The 13,744-nt window shown below is 36.0% G+C and overlaps 1 pseudogene; it reads right to left on the bottom strand.

Moving 5' to 3' along the window:
* Positions 1 to 3,045: 3,045 nt before the first annotated feature.
* On the bottom strand, positions 3,046 to 12,818 carry LOC132429391 (RNA-binding protein EWS pseudogene; annotated as a pseudogene).
* Between the last annotated feature and the right edge of the window lie 926 nt (positions 12,819 to 13,744).

The raw sequence follows: 13,744 nt of genomic DNA on the forward strand, positions 1-13,744 counted from the left end.
TGTTTTGATGTAGAGGTGGTGGTGGTTGTAGCTGTGACAAGCCCAGTCTACAAAAGAGAGAAAGAAGGAGAGAGAGAGAGGTAAAGAAGAAAAGGGGAGAGAAGAAAAGGGGAGAAGCAAGGAAAAGTGAGCCAAAGAGATAGGGTAAGCTTTGTTCCAAGAGCGCAGTCCTGGTCCTACTTGCCTTCAAAGATTTGTGACTAAAAGTATGACAGGGGTACAACCTACTCGCAAGAGGGAAAGTTATGAATCTTATTCACATCTTTTTTTTCCTTAAATAAGAACATCCCGGAAAATAAACAACCTGATATGTATTCAGAGTTTTGTCTTTGCTCAATCATTCATGATATTGTGTTCATAGAACAGAGTGTGACATGAATAAACATTAACAGCAAATACACAAAAATAAATTTATATCTGAATTGCAGATAATTGTTATATATGTATTCACCATGAATCTCAGTCTTGACTGAACATTAAAATCACTTAGGGTGTTTTTTTAAAATCCAAGCCTGGTCCCAAAAACACTCTCTGGGGACAAGGCCCGGGCATCAGTAGTTTTAAGACTCTCCAGGCTATTTTAATTTGCAGGCAAATTGAAATTATGACTGTTTCATGTGGTCCTCAGACTAGAAGTATTGGCATCATCTAGGTACTTTTATTAAATGTAAAAATCTCAGAACCTACCCCCAGACCTACAGAAGGAACAGTTTTGGGTGTAGGTAGCAGCAATCTGAGTTTTAATAAGACTTTCAGGTGATTCTGAAGCACACTATAGTTTGAAACACTTTGTTTTAGGGTCTTACTTTATACAAGGTAGTTAATGGACCTATTGGGTTGAGCAAAAAGTGCCTTCTGTTTTTAAGTAAAAGTAAAAGACACATTTTTCATTTTCACCAAGAACTTTATTGAACAACATATTCACCCTTTTGTTCCACTACCCTCTGCCATTTTTCAGGCAACTTCATAATTTCACCTTCCTAAAACTTTTTATCTTTTTGAGCAAAGAACTGTTCCAGGTGCCTTTTACAGTTTTCCAGGGAATTGAAATTTTTTCCATTAAGAGAATTTTGTAAAGACCTAAATAAATGGAAATCCAAGGGTGAAATGTCTGGTGAATACAGCAGATGAATCAGAACTTCCCAGCCAAGCTGTAACAGTTTTTGCCCGGTCATCAAAGAAACATTCGGTCTTGTGTTATCCTGGTGGAAGACGTGTTTTCTATTGACTAATTCCGGATGCTTTCTGTTGAGTGCTGCTTTTAGTTGGTCTAACTGGGAACAGTATTTGTTGGAATTAATCGTTTAGTCTTCCAGAAGGAGCTCATAATAGGGGACTCCCTTCCAGTCCCACCATATGCACAACATCACCTTCTTTGGATAAAGACCGGCCTTTGGTGTGGTTACTGGTGGTTCATTTTGCTTGCTCCACAATCTCTTCCATCCCACATTACTGTACAATATCCACTTTTTACTGCCTCTCACAATTTGCTTTAAAAATTGGACGTTTTCATTACGTTTAAATAGAGAATCACATGTGGAAACACGGTCAAGAAGGCTTTTTTCACTTAGCTTATGTGGAACCCAAACATCAAAGTGAGGAACATAACCAAGGTAGAGTAAATGATTTTCAATGCTTCATTTGGATCTTCTGAGTATGTGGGCTATATCCCACGTGGTATAACACTGATTGTTCTCAATTAATGTCTCAATTTGATCGCTATCAACTTCAACTGGTCTACCTGATGGTGGAGCATTGTTAGCGAGAAATCTTCAGCAGGAAACTTCACAAATTGCTTTTGAAATGTTTGATCAGTCACAGCACCTTCTCCATACACTGCACAAATCTATTTTTGTGTTTTGGTTGCGTTTTTACCTTTCTTGAAATAATAAAGCATAATATGCCAAAAATGTTGCTTTTTCTTCCATCTTCAGTATTAAAATGGCTACACAAAAATTCACCAACCTTGATAAGCCTTTTTTTTAAATGCTCGCTGATATGACAGCTGTCACATAAATTCTAACAAAATTATTTCAAATGAAGTTAAAGACAGCTAAGTGCTACTAGAGCCATCTTACAGAAAAACCCAAAAGAAATTTTTTGACCAATCCAATACAACTAATCATACCAACTATCCCAGTTTATCAGGATAATCTTAGTTTGATATTTAAAGCCCCATAGGCTAGATAAACCAGAATGATTGGCTACCCTCAGCAGCAGTATTACTTGAAATTTTGTTGTAAATAAAAAGTGTCAGGCCCTCCTCTAGACAGCCTAAGTTCAAATTTGCATTTTAAGGAGAGATCTAGATGACTTGCATGTGCTTGACAACTTGAGAAGCACTGCCCTTAGACAGTAATGATTTTCATGCCTACTGCACATTAGAATCACCTGGATGTCTTTTTAAAAACAATGGTACCCAAGCTTTACCCAAGATTGAATCAGAGTTTCTGAGCTTGAGCTCCAGGCCTCTATGAAACTATGATTGAGCACAACTACAAATTTCTTGTTTTGTTTTGTTTCTGTTTGTTTATAAACATTTGAAATTTAATTTAAAATAATTACAACCATGAACATTGTTACAGTTAGAGGCCTTCTTTGTTCTCTACAATGACACTGAGCACATTTGTAAGGGGTTCCCATTGTTTGGTCTTAAACAACCACCTTTCAAAGAAGGAAAAAAAAAACTTGGCACACTACCATTTATGTTGTTTGTTTCTTCACAAATGGTGAAAATACTAAAGAACAGACAAGGAATAATCATAATGTGTGACCAACATTATAAATATGGAATTATAAATTTAAACATTTGTGCAGGGAGCTCATCTTGGTGCTCTGTGGTGACCTAGATGGATGGGATAGGGGGGCATTAGGGATGTCCAAGAGGTAGGGGATATATGTATATTTATAGCTGATTCACTTTGTTGTACAACAGAAACTAATACAACATTGTAAAGCAACTATACTCCAATAAAGAAAGAAAGAAAGAAAGTATAAAAAGTAAATAAATCTGGTAGTCAATGCAGCTCCGTGGGGTCTCTGTATCTAGTAGGGTCAGTCTCTGCATTCCTGATGATGCTCACTTTTATCCATTTTCCCATGTTCTTCACTCCTGCCTCTTATTCCTCCCATCTGTTCCATCAAAGGTCCAGGGTGTCCCCTAGGCCACCTTGTCTTCCTCCACAAAAGCCACCCTTTGTCCATGCCCTGACCATCACAGAAGCCACCTCTGTCTCCACCACAGCCACCTCTGAACATTCCACTAGAACCACTATGGTACATGAGGCCACCTCGTGCTCTCAGCATGCTACCAGGGCCACCTCTGCCATGGTCACTGCCCGGGGGTGGGAAAGGTGGTGGGAGAAAGCCTTCAGGCTTTGGGGCCTTACACTGGTTGCACTCTGTTCTACAGGTGAAGTTCTGCTTTACACACCCCTGATTGGGGCACTGCCAGTCTCCAGCTTGGTGCTGGACCTTTCTTCCTCCAGACAGGTTCCCTTGGGAACTGCAGGGCCCTCTTGGTGGGAAGCCTCCTCTGTCTCCTCCTCAGCCTCCCATGTAACCCATGGGTCCTCTAGGACCTCCCGGGTCCCTTGGACCTCCTCGGAGATGTGGTGCCATCCCTCTGCCCTCACGGGGTGGCTGCATTCCTCCCTGCATGCTGTTCATTGGAGGCTTCTTCCAAGCCAGAGAAATTTTAAGTTTGCTCCCTTGAAAAATCCTTCCCATCAAACCACTCGACAGCAGTATTGGCAGTTGATGGGTCTTCATAGGACACTGTAGCATCACCTTTGGCCTTTCCTGTTTCCTTGTCCAAGTATATATGAATCATGGGTTGTCCAGTCCTCTTGTTCACCTTAACAACTCCACACTCCTTAAAGAAGTCTTCCAGATCATCTAGAGTCACACTGTCATTTAATTCCTGCACATAAATTGCACTGTTGTCAGAGTCTTCATCTGGATCTGCAGGTGGGCCTAAATCAAGATCTGGTCCTTCATCTATGGGTCCATCAGGCTTATTGAAGCCACCTGGCTCTTCAGTGCCCATTCCACCATGTCCTCTTCCCCATCCACCTGTGTTCATGCTTCCAGGATCAAATCCTCCTCTTCCACTGCCTTGGTTATCAGGGCCACTCATGCTCTGGTTCTCTCCTGGATTTAGGTTTCAAAGAATTATCAGTGTTCTGTGGTTACAACAACTGAAAAATCTCAACAAAAATCATAGTGAAAAATCAAAATAGTTGTCCAGACTAGGATAAATATCTAAAGGTTCACCACGTCTTTAGGCTAAAATAGATCTTGAACAGTATTATGTTTTTACTTTTTAAGATATGAATTACTGTGATTTACTTGCACTAAGTAACCACTTTGAAACACATTGCTTTGGGGGTATTATTGAGAAGTAAATATATAAGCAAAAATCTCCATGAAATATATTAAGCTTTAGCTGTAAATTAGCTGTTTTGAGCACTTAATTAAAATACTATCTCATTCTTTTCTTAAGTACAGTGATTTTCCTATAAGAAATAGAGTTTAAGATATCAAGAACATGAATTTGCAATCACCCAGCTTAATCAAGCCTGAGTATCCCCATTGCCTGCTAATCTATCAGAAACTGATGTGGTCATACATTGTTCATTCAGGTGTGCTGCTGATATGACTCATACTGGCAGAAAGCTCAGGTTCATTAGATAAAAATCAAACTTGATCTTGCATTGTAATGCAGTCTTCTAACATGCATTTAAGAAACAATAATGTAGCTCTTTGTGGTTGCAACCACTTCTATTATTTTCTCCTAGGATATTGTACATATGCTCTTTTGATTTAATCAAATGTATTACAATCACACTTTATCTTACTAACACAACTTTTTTTGAGTACTAAAAAATTCCTCCTGACCCAGCTAAAGAAGAACATGTGATAGAATTTTATTCTTAGAGAATGGGAATGAATTTTTTAATTATCCATATGTTCCTACCCAAAATTCCAAGGACACAGATCTGCTTGACCACTGGCTAGAAGTAAGAGTATCTGGAAGTATGAAGTCAAAAAGCAGAGCAAAGCTGTGTTTACATGAGGTGAATTCTAAATTTCGGTTACGTTAGGTTAGGGTGCGAGCTTTCTTAGCTACCACTAACTGGAATGCAATTATGTATTACTGATCAGGTATTCAATAGTCAAAAATTAGTGGTACATAAAGTATTGCTTTGGCATTTAAGTAGTTACTATCCTCATGATCTATATACTGTCTTGTCATGTATGACAAGATCTGGGACCCAAGCGATAGTCTGAGATACATACCATCTTGAACAACTTTACGTATGTGAGACAGAGTGGGCTAGATACTTGCACCACTCTGACTTGATCTGATCAGCTTGGAGCTTCAAGAAGCCAACTGTATAATAACTCTATTGGTTATTGGGATTCCTTTTCCTTGCTTGTCTTTTTTATAGGATCTCTGAAATGCAGCTCTGTTATGGTCAATACTTTTAGAGAATGAACTTATAATTACCAGGGGGAAGGGCAGGGAGAAAGGATAGACTGGGAATTCAGGACTAACATGTACACACAGCTATATTTAAAATAAAATGTCTTTCTATGAAAAAAAAAATTTTGTTTTCTCAGATTTTTTTTTATGCCAGAAGACTGTTGTTTTTAATGTTTTTTCATGTCATATAGTTTTTTGAGTCATATAGCAAGTATTGTTGCCATGCAAGCTATAGGTGTAAAACAGAGAAATTAATGGTTATTCTTCCTTTCTTTTAACAACCATGTAATGAGCACCACCAGTTTTATGCAGGTCTAACTCTGTGATATGCAGAAAGATGAATAATGAAGCAGCCGTTGATCACAGGGTCTAACAATCCAGAAGGGAAAGCAAAAAGTACAGATGTATACAATAACTACAATTGTTAAAAGTGCATTTCATGAGTGGTGTTGAGAAATGCTGGGGCTATGAAAGGGAAAGGTCAATTTGATCTTGGAGTATCAGGAAAGACTTCACGAAGTCAGTAGTTAAAGCAATGTTTGTAGATAAGCATTGCAGAAAAACAAAATTTAATCTCTTCTTTCATTTTCTATTTGATGTTTAAATCTCCATACGTCACTTGGCCTTTCTCATTTGTAACAGGAGATTTAAAGCTTTTGTCTTAAGGACAGATTGCATGTCTAAATATAAAAGGCAAAAACTAAAGGATTTACAAAAAAATCGTAGGAGAAAATCTTTATGATCTTGGAATAGGAAAAACTCCCTTAAACAGTACATAAAGAGGTTAAGAACATATAAATCTTTTGTTTTGTCTTCATCAACCAGTAATACAGTGGAAGATGGATGGACAAACTAGAAGAACATGTGAAGATATTGGTGATACTATGTCTGAAAAATGACTCATACCTTAAATATTTTTTAAAATCTCTCAGAATTAGGTAAGGCAAAGACATTTAAAAATAGGTGAGAGACTTGCCAGTCACATCACAAGATAGGATGTCCATTTGCCCCATAAACATGAAAAGTATTTGACTTCACTTATTATTGGAGAAATGCAAAATAGAATCACAGTACATATAATTTTACTAGAAGAGTGGAAATGACAAAAGAAAATTCCAAATGTTGAGGAAGATGTGGAGGAACTAGAATTCTCATGTACTCTTAGTAGAAGTATAAACTGATAAAACCACATAGGAAGATGTTTGACAGTTTCCAATCGAGTGTAAGTTTACCGTATGTCTCAGCAATTCCAGCCCTAGGAATATACCTGTACTGTATCCTATTGCTGCTGTAATAAACTACCTTAAACTTAGTGTCTTAAAACAACACAAATTTGTTATCTTACAATTCTTTAAATAAAAAGCCTCATCAGGTCTCAGTCTTATGTTCCTTTCAGCACTTTCTAGGTTAGAGTCCGTTCTGAAGCCATTCCCAACTTCTAGAAGAGTCCTGCATTCCTCGAGTCATGGCCAAGCCCTCCATTATTAACGCCAGGAATGTTGGATTCTCTCACCCTTCTTACTTCATTATTTCTCTCTCTCTCTCTCTCTCTCTCTCTCTCTCTCTCTCTCTCTCTCTCTTTCTCTCTTGGCCTGTCTCTCTCTCTTTGTGCCTTTCTGTCATCTCTCTGCCTCTCTTTGCCTGTATCTCTGTCCCTCTTTGTCTCTGTCTCTCCTTTTCTCTATCTCTCTGATTTTCTTTCTCTCTGTCTGTCTCTTTCTCCTTCTCTCTTTCTTTCACCCACTGTAGCCAGAAAAGTTTCTCTGCTTTTAAAGACCCATGTGATCAATTGGGCCCATCTGAAGAACCTAGCTCACTAACTCCATCCATCTTAAAGTTCTTAAATTAGACACATGTGTAAAGTCCAATTGGTGATGTAACATACTGACAGATTTAAGGATTTAGAAAGTAGTTATCAAGTTCAAAAACAGGCAAAACTCACCACTATATTAGAAATCATGATGGGGGTACCCTTGTGGAGGATGTAATTTATGATTAGAAGAGGACATGGGTGGGGGACATTTCCAGGATGATAGAACTGTTCTGTTTCTTATCCTGGGTAAATTGTTTAGTGTGTGAAAATTATGTATGTTATGCTTAAATATTACATTCAAAAAATCTGTTGTACTAACTTCACAGAGCAGTAGATATAATAACCAGATGATATAACAATATTGGAAATTATTTTTATTGGACTATACTATTTGACAGATGTTGTACAGATTTTTTTTGTTCTGTTCCCACATATCCCATATGATAAGCATTATATCCTCATTTAACCAATGAAGGGGCTAAGAACCAGAAGTGTTAAGTAGCATAGCTAATAAAGATCACCTTGACTTAAAAAAAATTAGTTTTGTTTTTTACTTTTTGCTTCTATATAATGGAAATCACCTGGTACCTTACTTATATCAAACTTTATCCCTTTCTATATAATATTGGAAATTTTGACCACACTTCTTTATTAGATTCTATTTACTATTTTCTGGTCAGAGACAAATAATTATCTATAACTACATGCAGCATGTAACAAACTATTTAGGAAAAGAGTTTCAGTTGCTTCCATGCATTTTCTAGACAATAGCATTGAAACCTGAAATGACATTGCATTCCAGAGTATACAGCCAGGACTTCTGCTTTTCAAAAGGATATTGTTCTCATAAATCATGGGAGGAAATGAGGTCCTGGAAATGCTAAAGGAGTCTGTAGAGCTATGGGATTCCCTCAACCTTTACCAACAGGTTTCTAGAATACTCCAATTATCTCTGCAGGATCAGGTATGCTTAAGATGAACTCTTCAACACTATAGAGAATACATCCCTTGCCTAGTCTTTGAGGTAAGATTGTTTCATAGAACTTTAGGGTTGCTTCTCTACTCTAAGATTCTGAGTTTGGAAATGCTATTTGAGATGGGTCTCCCTAAATGGTAACTAAAATCGTTGGTTCTTATGTATTGGTCTGATGGTGGCTACTAGGATATTTGGTTAATCAGTTGCATACTAAAAAAAATATAATGAATTTTTAAATTTCTCATACTTTTGCCACTTCTTGGAATCAAGTTTACCGTTATATCCTGGTAAGACAAGATATATCAGAAACAAAGGAGATTAAGAGTCAACCTAAATCCAAACTATGTACTTCTTTATCACATATTCTAGTTATATATTATCAGGATAGATCAGGTATAGGAAATAAATCTGATGTTTTAAACATATTTAACTCCAATATTTTTAGTTTTCTTATTTATATTGGGACTTCAGCATTATTTATTCCAGGCACCCGAAATAATGGGTCAGAATTATTCACATAATTAAACTTGTATACTAAATATGTTTACACATTTCTCTCACACATAAACTACAAATGTGAGCTCTAAAGAGTTTTTTCATTGAGTTCCAGACTTTTAAAATATATAATTCAAAATATTATTTTGAAAATATTTAAAATATCTATACAAAAGACACTTGAAAGTGCTAGAAAATCTTCATTTTGGAGAAAGAAAGAGAGTTGGGGGGTTGTCAACGTCATAAAAAATTAGATTTTGAAGACAAACAAGAGAAGAATAAAAATAAAGGAAAAGCTGCATTACTATAATCACCTGACAAATGACTTCTACATTTTTATGTTTTTTTAATTTTGGAGTAAGTAGAAAATATTAAAAAGCGTGCCAAAATGAGATATGAGATATAGATTTTCCCCTTGTTTTCTCAACTTATAGAAAAAAAAAAGCAATATTGCTTTTTGTTTCTGCAACTAGGAAAAGTCAAAAAGAACTGGCTAAAATGCACATCCTCCCACAATTTATTTTTGGTGTGCCAGGTCAAACTGTTGCAGAAGGATACTTGTTGAACTTCAATCTGGCTTGCCGTCTATCGGCACCTCAGTGCACTTCCACCACCACTTTGCATGCAAGATTGGTAGACAGGTAAGGCTACAACAGGAAAACAAGGTAGCTTATCACATGGAGGCTGCAACCCAGAAGTTCTGGATTCAAATGCAAAAAGTTATGCCTCTCTATGCTCTGCTTTTTTTCATCCCTAAGATGAGAGTAACATTAATAATAACACTTACCTCACAGTGTTGTTGTGAAAATTAACTGAGCTAATATTTAAAAATTGCTTAGAACAATGTCCAGAATATTAGAAATGTTGCATAAGTTTTAGCCACAGTATATAGGCTTTTCTTTAGCTCAAGTGAAAGCATGATATTTCTTGGAAATGTAGAGGGAACTGCCCTTGAAGGCCAGTAAACATATGTTTGAAAAATATTATCCTTATCCTGAAGGAACAGCTAAAGTTATTGAAAGGACTGCCAGGACACATTCACTGGTTATCTGATTTTCAGAGTGGGCTCTGAGCCTAGAGCTGGATTTAGTCTCCTCTGTTTCTAGAGCTGTCTACTGGCCACACATTTAAATGAGCACTTTTATTGCCCAGAAACATACAGACATCAGGCTAAGCTTTCTATACGACAACAGAAGAATCTGTACCTGACTAAGCTAAGGCAGTGCCCCAATAGGACTGCATAAGTCCTAAGGAATGGCTGTCTGTACTACTACTGCTTGTGTAACTAGTTATGTTAGAAAGAGAACATGTCTCTGGTAAATGATTCTCGAACACGAGTGAAGTAGCATGCATATGGATTTTGTTTTGTTTTGTTTTCTGTTTACATTCAACATGTAGAGAATAAACAACATGTACTACAATGTGTACCACATTGAAAGAAAACTCAAATGATATTGTTGAATTTATAAGGAAAAAGCATTAGAGTGTTACCACTAATTTTTACTTAAAGAGATTTACCAAATAATTCTTAAAATAAGCAATATCCCCTAGAACATTTCAAATGTTTTCAATATTCAACATGTATTTATTGAGCACTACTATGGGCCAAGTACCAATCTTACCCAATCTTAATTTAAGTGAGAGTAGATGTAGAAAAATACTGTATTGGGATTTAAACCATCTTTCTTAGCCTGTGTTATTTGACATTTATACAAGTATTTTTTGTATACTTGACATTACTAAGTATAATTTACACAGTTAATTTTCTGTCAATGGGTACTTTAGCCACAAAAACACTAAAATTACTTCCAGTTATAGTAATACATAACTTTACTGATTTTTCCAATCAAAAGTGACTAAAAACAATAATTTAAGAATATATGACATTATTGTCCCTTATATTAACTAATGTGGTCTTTAAATTAGTATATTGCTGAATGCTACTTAAAAAGAAAAGAATTGGAGGAGATAAACCACTGGGGAGCAAAGTTTAAACTTATATTCCTCTGTTTCTTGTAAACTGGTTATTATTTTCTTTAAATGTTATTAAACGGAACAGAGGCTCTCTGAGATAGTCAACTGTTCTAGTATTTATATCTATTTTTTAATCTCACAAGAGTGTAACATTTAACTGTGAGAACTGAGATGACCCTAGAGTTTTCTTTGTTAATAAGAAATTGAATTTGTCCATTTGACTAAAGCATAGATTTTGACTCCACTCTTTGGCAATGTGGATGCTGTCTGAATTATTTTTTCATATTCACAGCAGGATGGCAGTTTCATTTGCAAAGCTCCTAGTCCAATTTTCATATCTAGCAAAATTTAATCCATGTGATCTGAGATTTTACACTTTCTAGTCTCATTTTCTGAACTTCTTTTATCCTAAATAGATGCAACTCATGAGAAATAATGAGACTCTAACCTCCTACTCTTTTTTTTTTTTTTTTTTTTTTTTTTTGTGGTACGTGGGCCTCTCACTGCTGTGGCCTCTCCCGTTGTGGAGCACAGGCTCCAGACACGCAGGCCCAATGGCTATGGCCCACGGGCCCAGCCGCTCTGCAGCATGTGGGATCCTCCCGGACCGGGGTACAAACCCGTGTCCCCTGCATTGGCAGGCGGACTCTCAACCGCTGTGCCACCAGGGAAACCCAAACCTCCTGCTCTTAAGAATGATTTTTACAGCTCCCAAGTTATAATTATCCACCAAAACTTCCTCTCTAAATCCATCCTGGCTTGTTTTCTCAGTCTCTGTCTCCTAATGAAAGTAAAAAGAAAAATATTGATGAAAGACTAAAAAATGATTAGTAAATCAAATATCTATAGGGCAGGATAGTTACTCAGTTTCAAAGCTTACCCAAAATTACATTTTCAACCAATTGTTCAAATAATTGAAAAAAGATGAAGGGTATGTCTACCTATTTATGGGAGGGAAGGCAGTGGTGAGCCACTTCTGCTATTTTATACTTGGCTGAGCAACTGTGTATTTTTTTTAAATATAATACCTCTCCAATTTCAATTACTAGCTATTGTTCCTTAATTTTTGGCAACTGTTTGGCCTTCATTTATTGTTTTTATACTTTTCTCTGTGTTCATGTGTATTTTACTGGGAAAATAGAAGAAATTGAGGTTGCTGGACCAATGTCATTTTTTAAAAACAACTTTATTGAGATATAATTTATATGACATAAAATTAACTCATTTCAAGTATATAATTCAATGTTTTTTAGTATGTTCAGAGTTCTGCAAGCAGCATCCTAACCAATTTTAGGAAATTTTAATAAACATTAAAAAGAAACCTGATAGCCATTAGCTTTCTCTCCCCATTTCTTGCCCAAATCCTCCAGGCACAGGCAACTACTAATACATGTTCTCTTTATACATTTGCTTATTCTGGACATTTCATACAAATGACATAGAATACGTGGTCTTTAGTGACTGGCTTATTTCACCTAGTATAATGTTTTAAAGGTTTATCCATGTTTTGGCATATATCACTACTTTATTTCTTTTATGGCCAAATGATAGTCATTTGTATGTATATACTACATGTTGTTTATCTGTAAATTAGTTAATGCATTGGTTCAACTTTTTGACCATTGTTAGAAATGCTGCTATGAACATTTATGTAATTTTTTTCCAAAACTTTTAGTGGAGTATAGTTGATTTACAATGTTGTATTAGTTTCCAGTGTACAGCAAAGTGAATCAGTTATACATATACATATATCCACTCTTTTTTAGATTCTTTTCCCATATAGGCCATTGCAGAGTACTGAGTAGAGTTCCCTGTGCTATACTGTAAGTCCTTATTAGTTGTCTATTTTATATATAGTAGTGTGTATATGTCAATCCCAATCTCCCCATTAATCCCTCTCCTCCTCTTATGCCCTGGTAACCATAATTTATTATGATTACTCTATTTCTGTTTTGTAGATAAGTTCATTTCTATGTTTATCTTTAGATTCCACATATAAGCATATTGTATGATATTTGTCTTTCTTTATCCAACTTACTTGATTCAGTATAACAATCTCTAGGTCCATCCATGTTGCTGCAAAAGGCATTCTTTAATTCTTTTTTATGGCTGAGTAATATTCAGTTGTATATACGTACCACCTTTTCATTATCCTTTCTTCTGTTGATGGATGTTTATGTTGTTCCCATGTTCTGGCTATTGAAAATAGTGCTTCAATGAGCATAAGGTGCATGTATCTTTTTGAATTATGATTTTCTCTCGATATATGCACAGGAGTGAGATTGTTGGATCCTATGGTAGCTCCATTTTTAGTTTTTAAGGAAACTCCATACTGTTCTCCATAGTGGCTATACCAATTTACATTCTCACCAACAGTGCATGAGGGTTCCCTTTCTCCACACCTACTCTAGCATTTATTGTTTGTAGATTGTTTGATGATGGCCATTCTGAGAGGTGTGAGGTGATATATCATTTAGTCTTGATTTGCATTTCTCTAATAATTAGTAATGTAGAGTATCTTTTCTGTACCTCTTGACCATCTATATGTCTTCTTTGGAGAAATGTCTATTTAGATCTTCTGCCCATTTTTTGATTGGGTTGTTTGATTTTTTGATATTGAGCCACTTGAGCTGTTTGTATATTTAGGAGATTAATCCCTTTTTTGTTACTTCATTTGAAAATATTTTCTCCAATTCTGAGGGTTGTCTTTTTGTTTTGTTTATGGTTTTCTTTACTGTACTGAAGCTTTTACATTTCATTAGGTCCCATTTGTTTCTTTTTCTTTTTCTTTTCATTACTCTAGGAGGTGGATCAAAAAAGGTCTTGCTGTAATTTATGTCAGAGTGTTCTGCCTATTTTATCCTCTAAGAGTTTTATAGTATCTGGCCTTATATTTAGGTCTTTAATCCATTTTGAGTTTACTTTTGTGAATGGTGTTAGGGAGTATTCTAATTTCATTTTTTTACATGTAGCTGTCCAGTTTTCCCAGCACCACTTA

The sequence above is a fragment of the Delphinus delphis genome, chromosome 8 (genome assembly GCF_949987515.2).
Source record: "Delphinus delphis chromosome 8, mDelDel1.2, whole genome shotgun sequence".
Classification (NCBI taxonomy): Eukaryota; Metazoa; Chordata; class Mammalia; order Artiodactyla; family Delphinidae; genus Delphinus; species Delphinus delphis.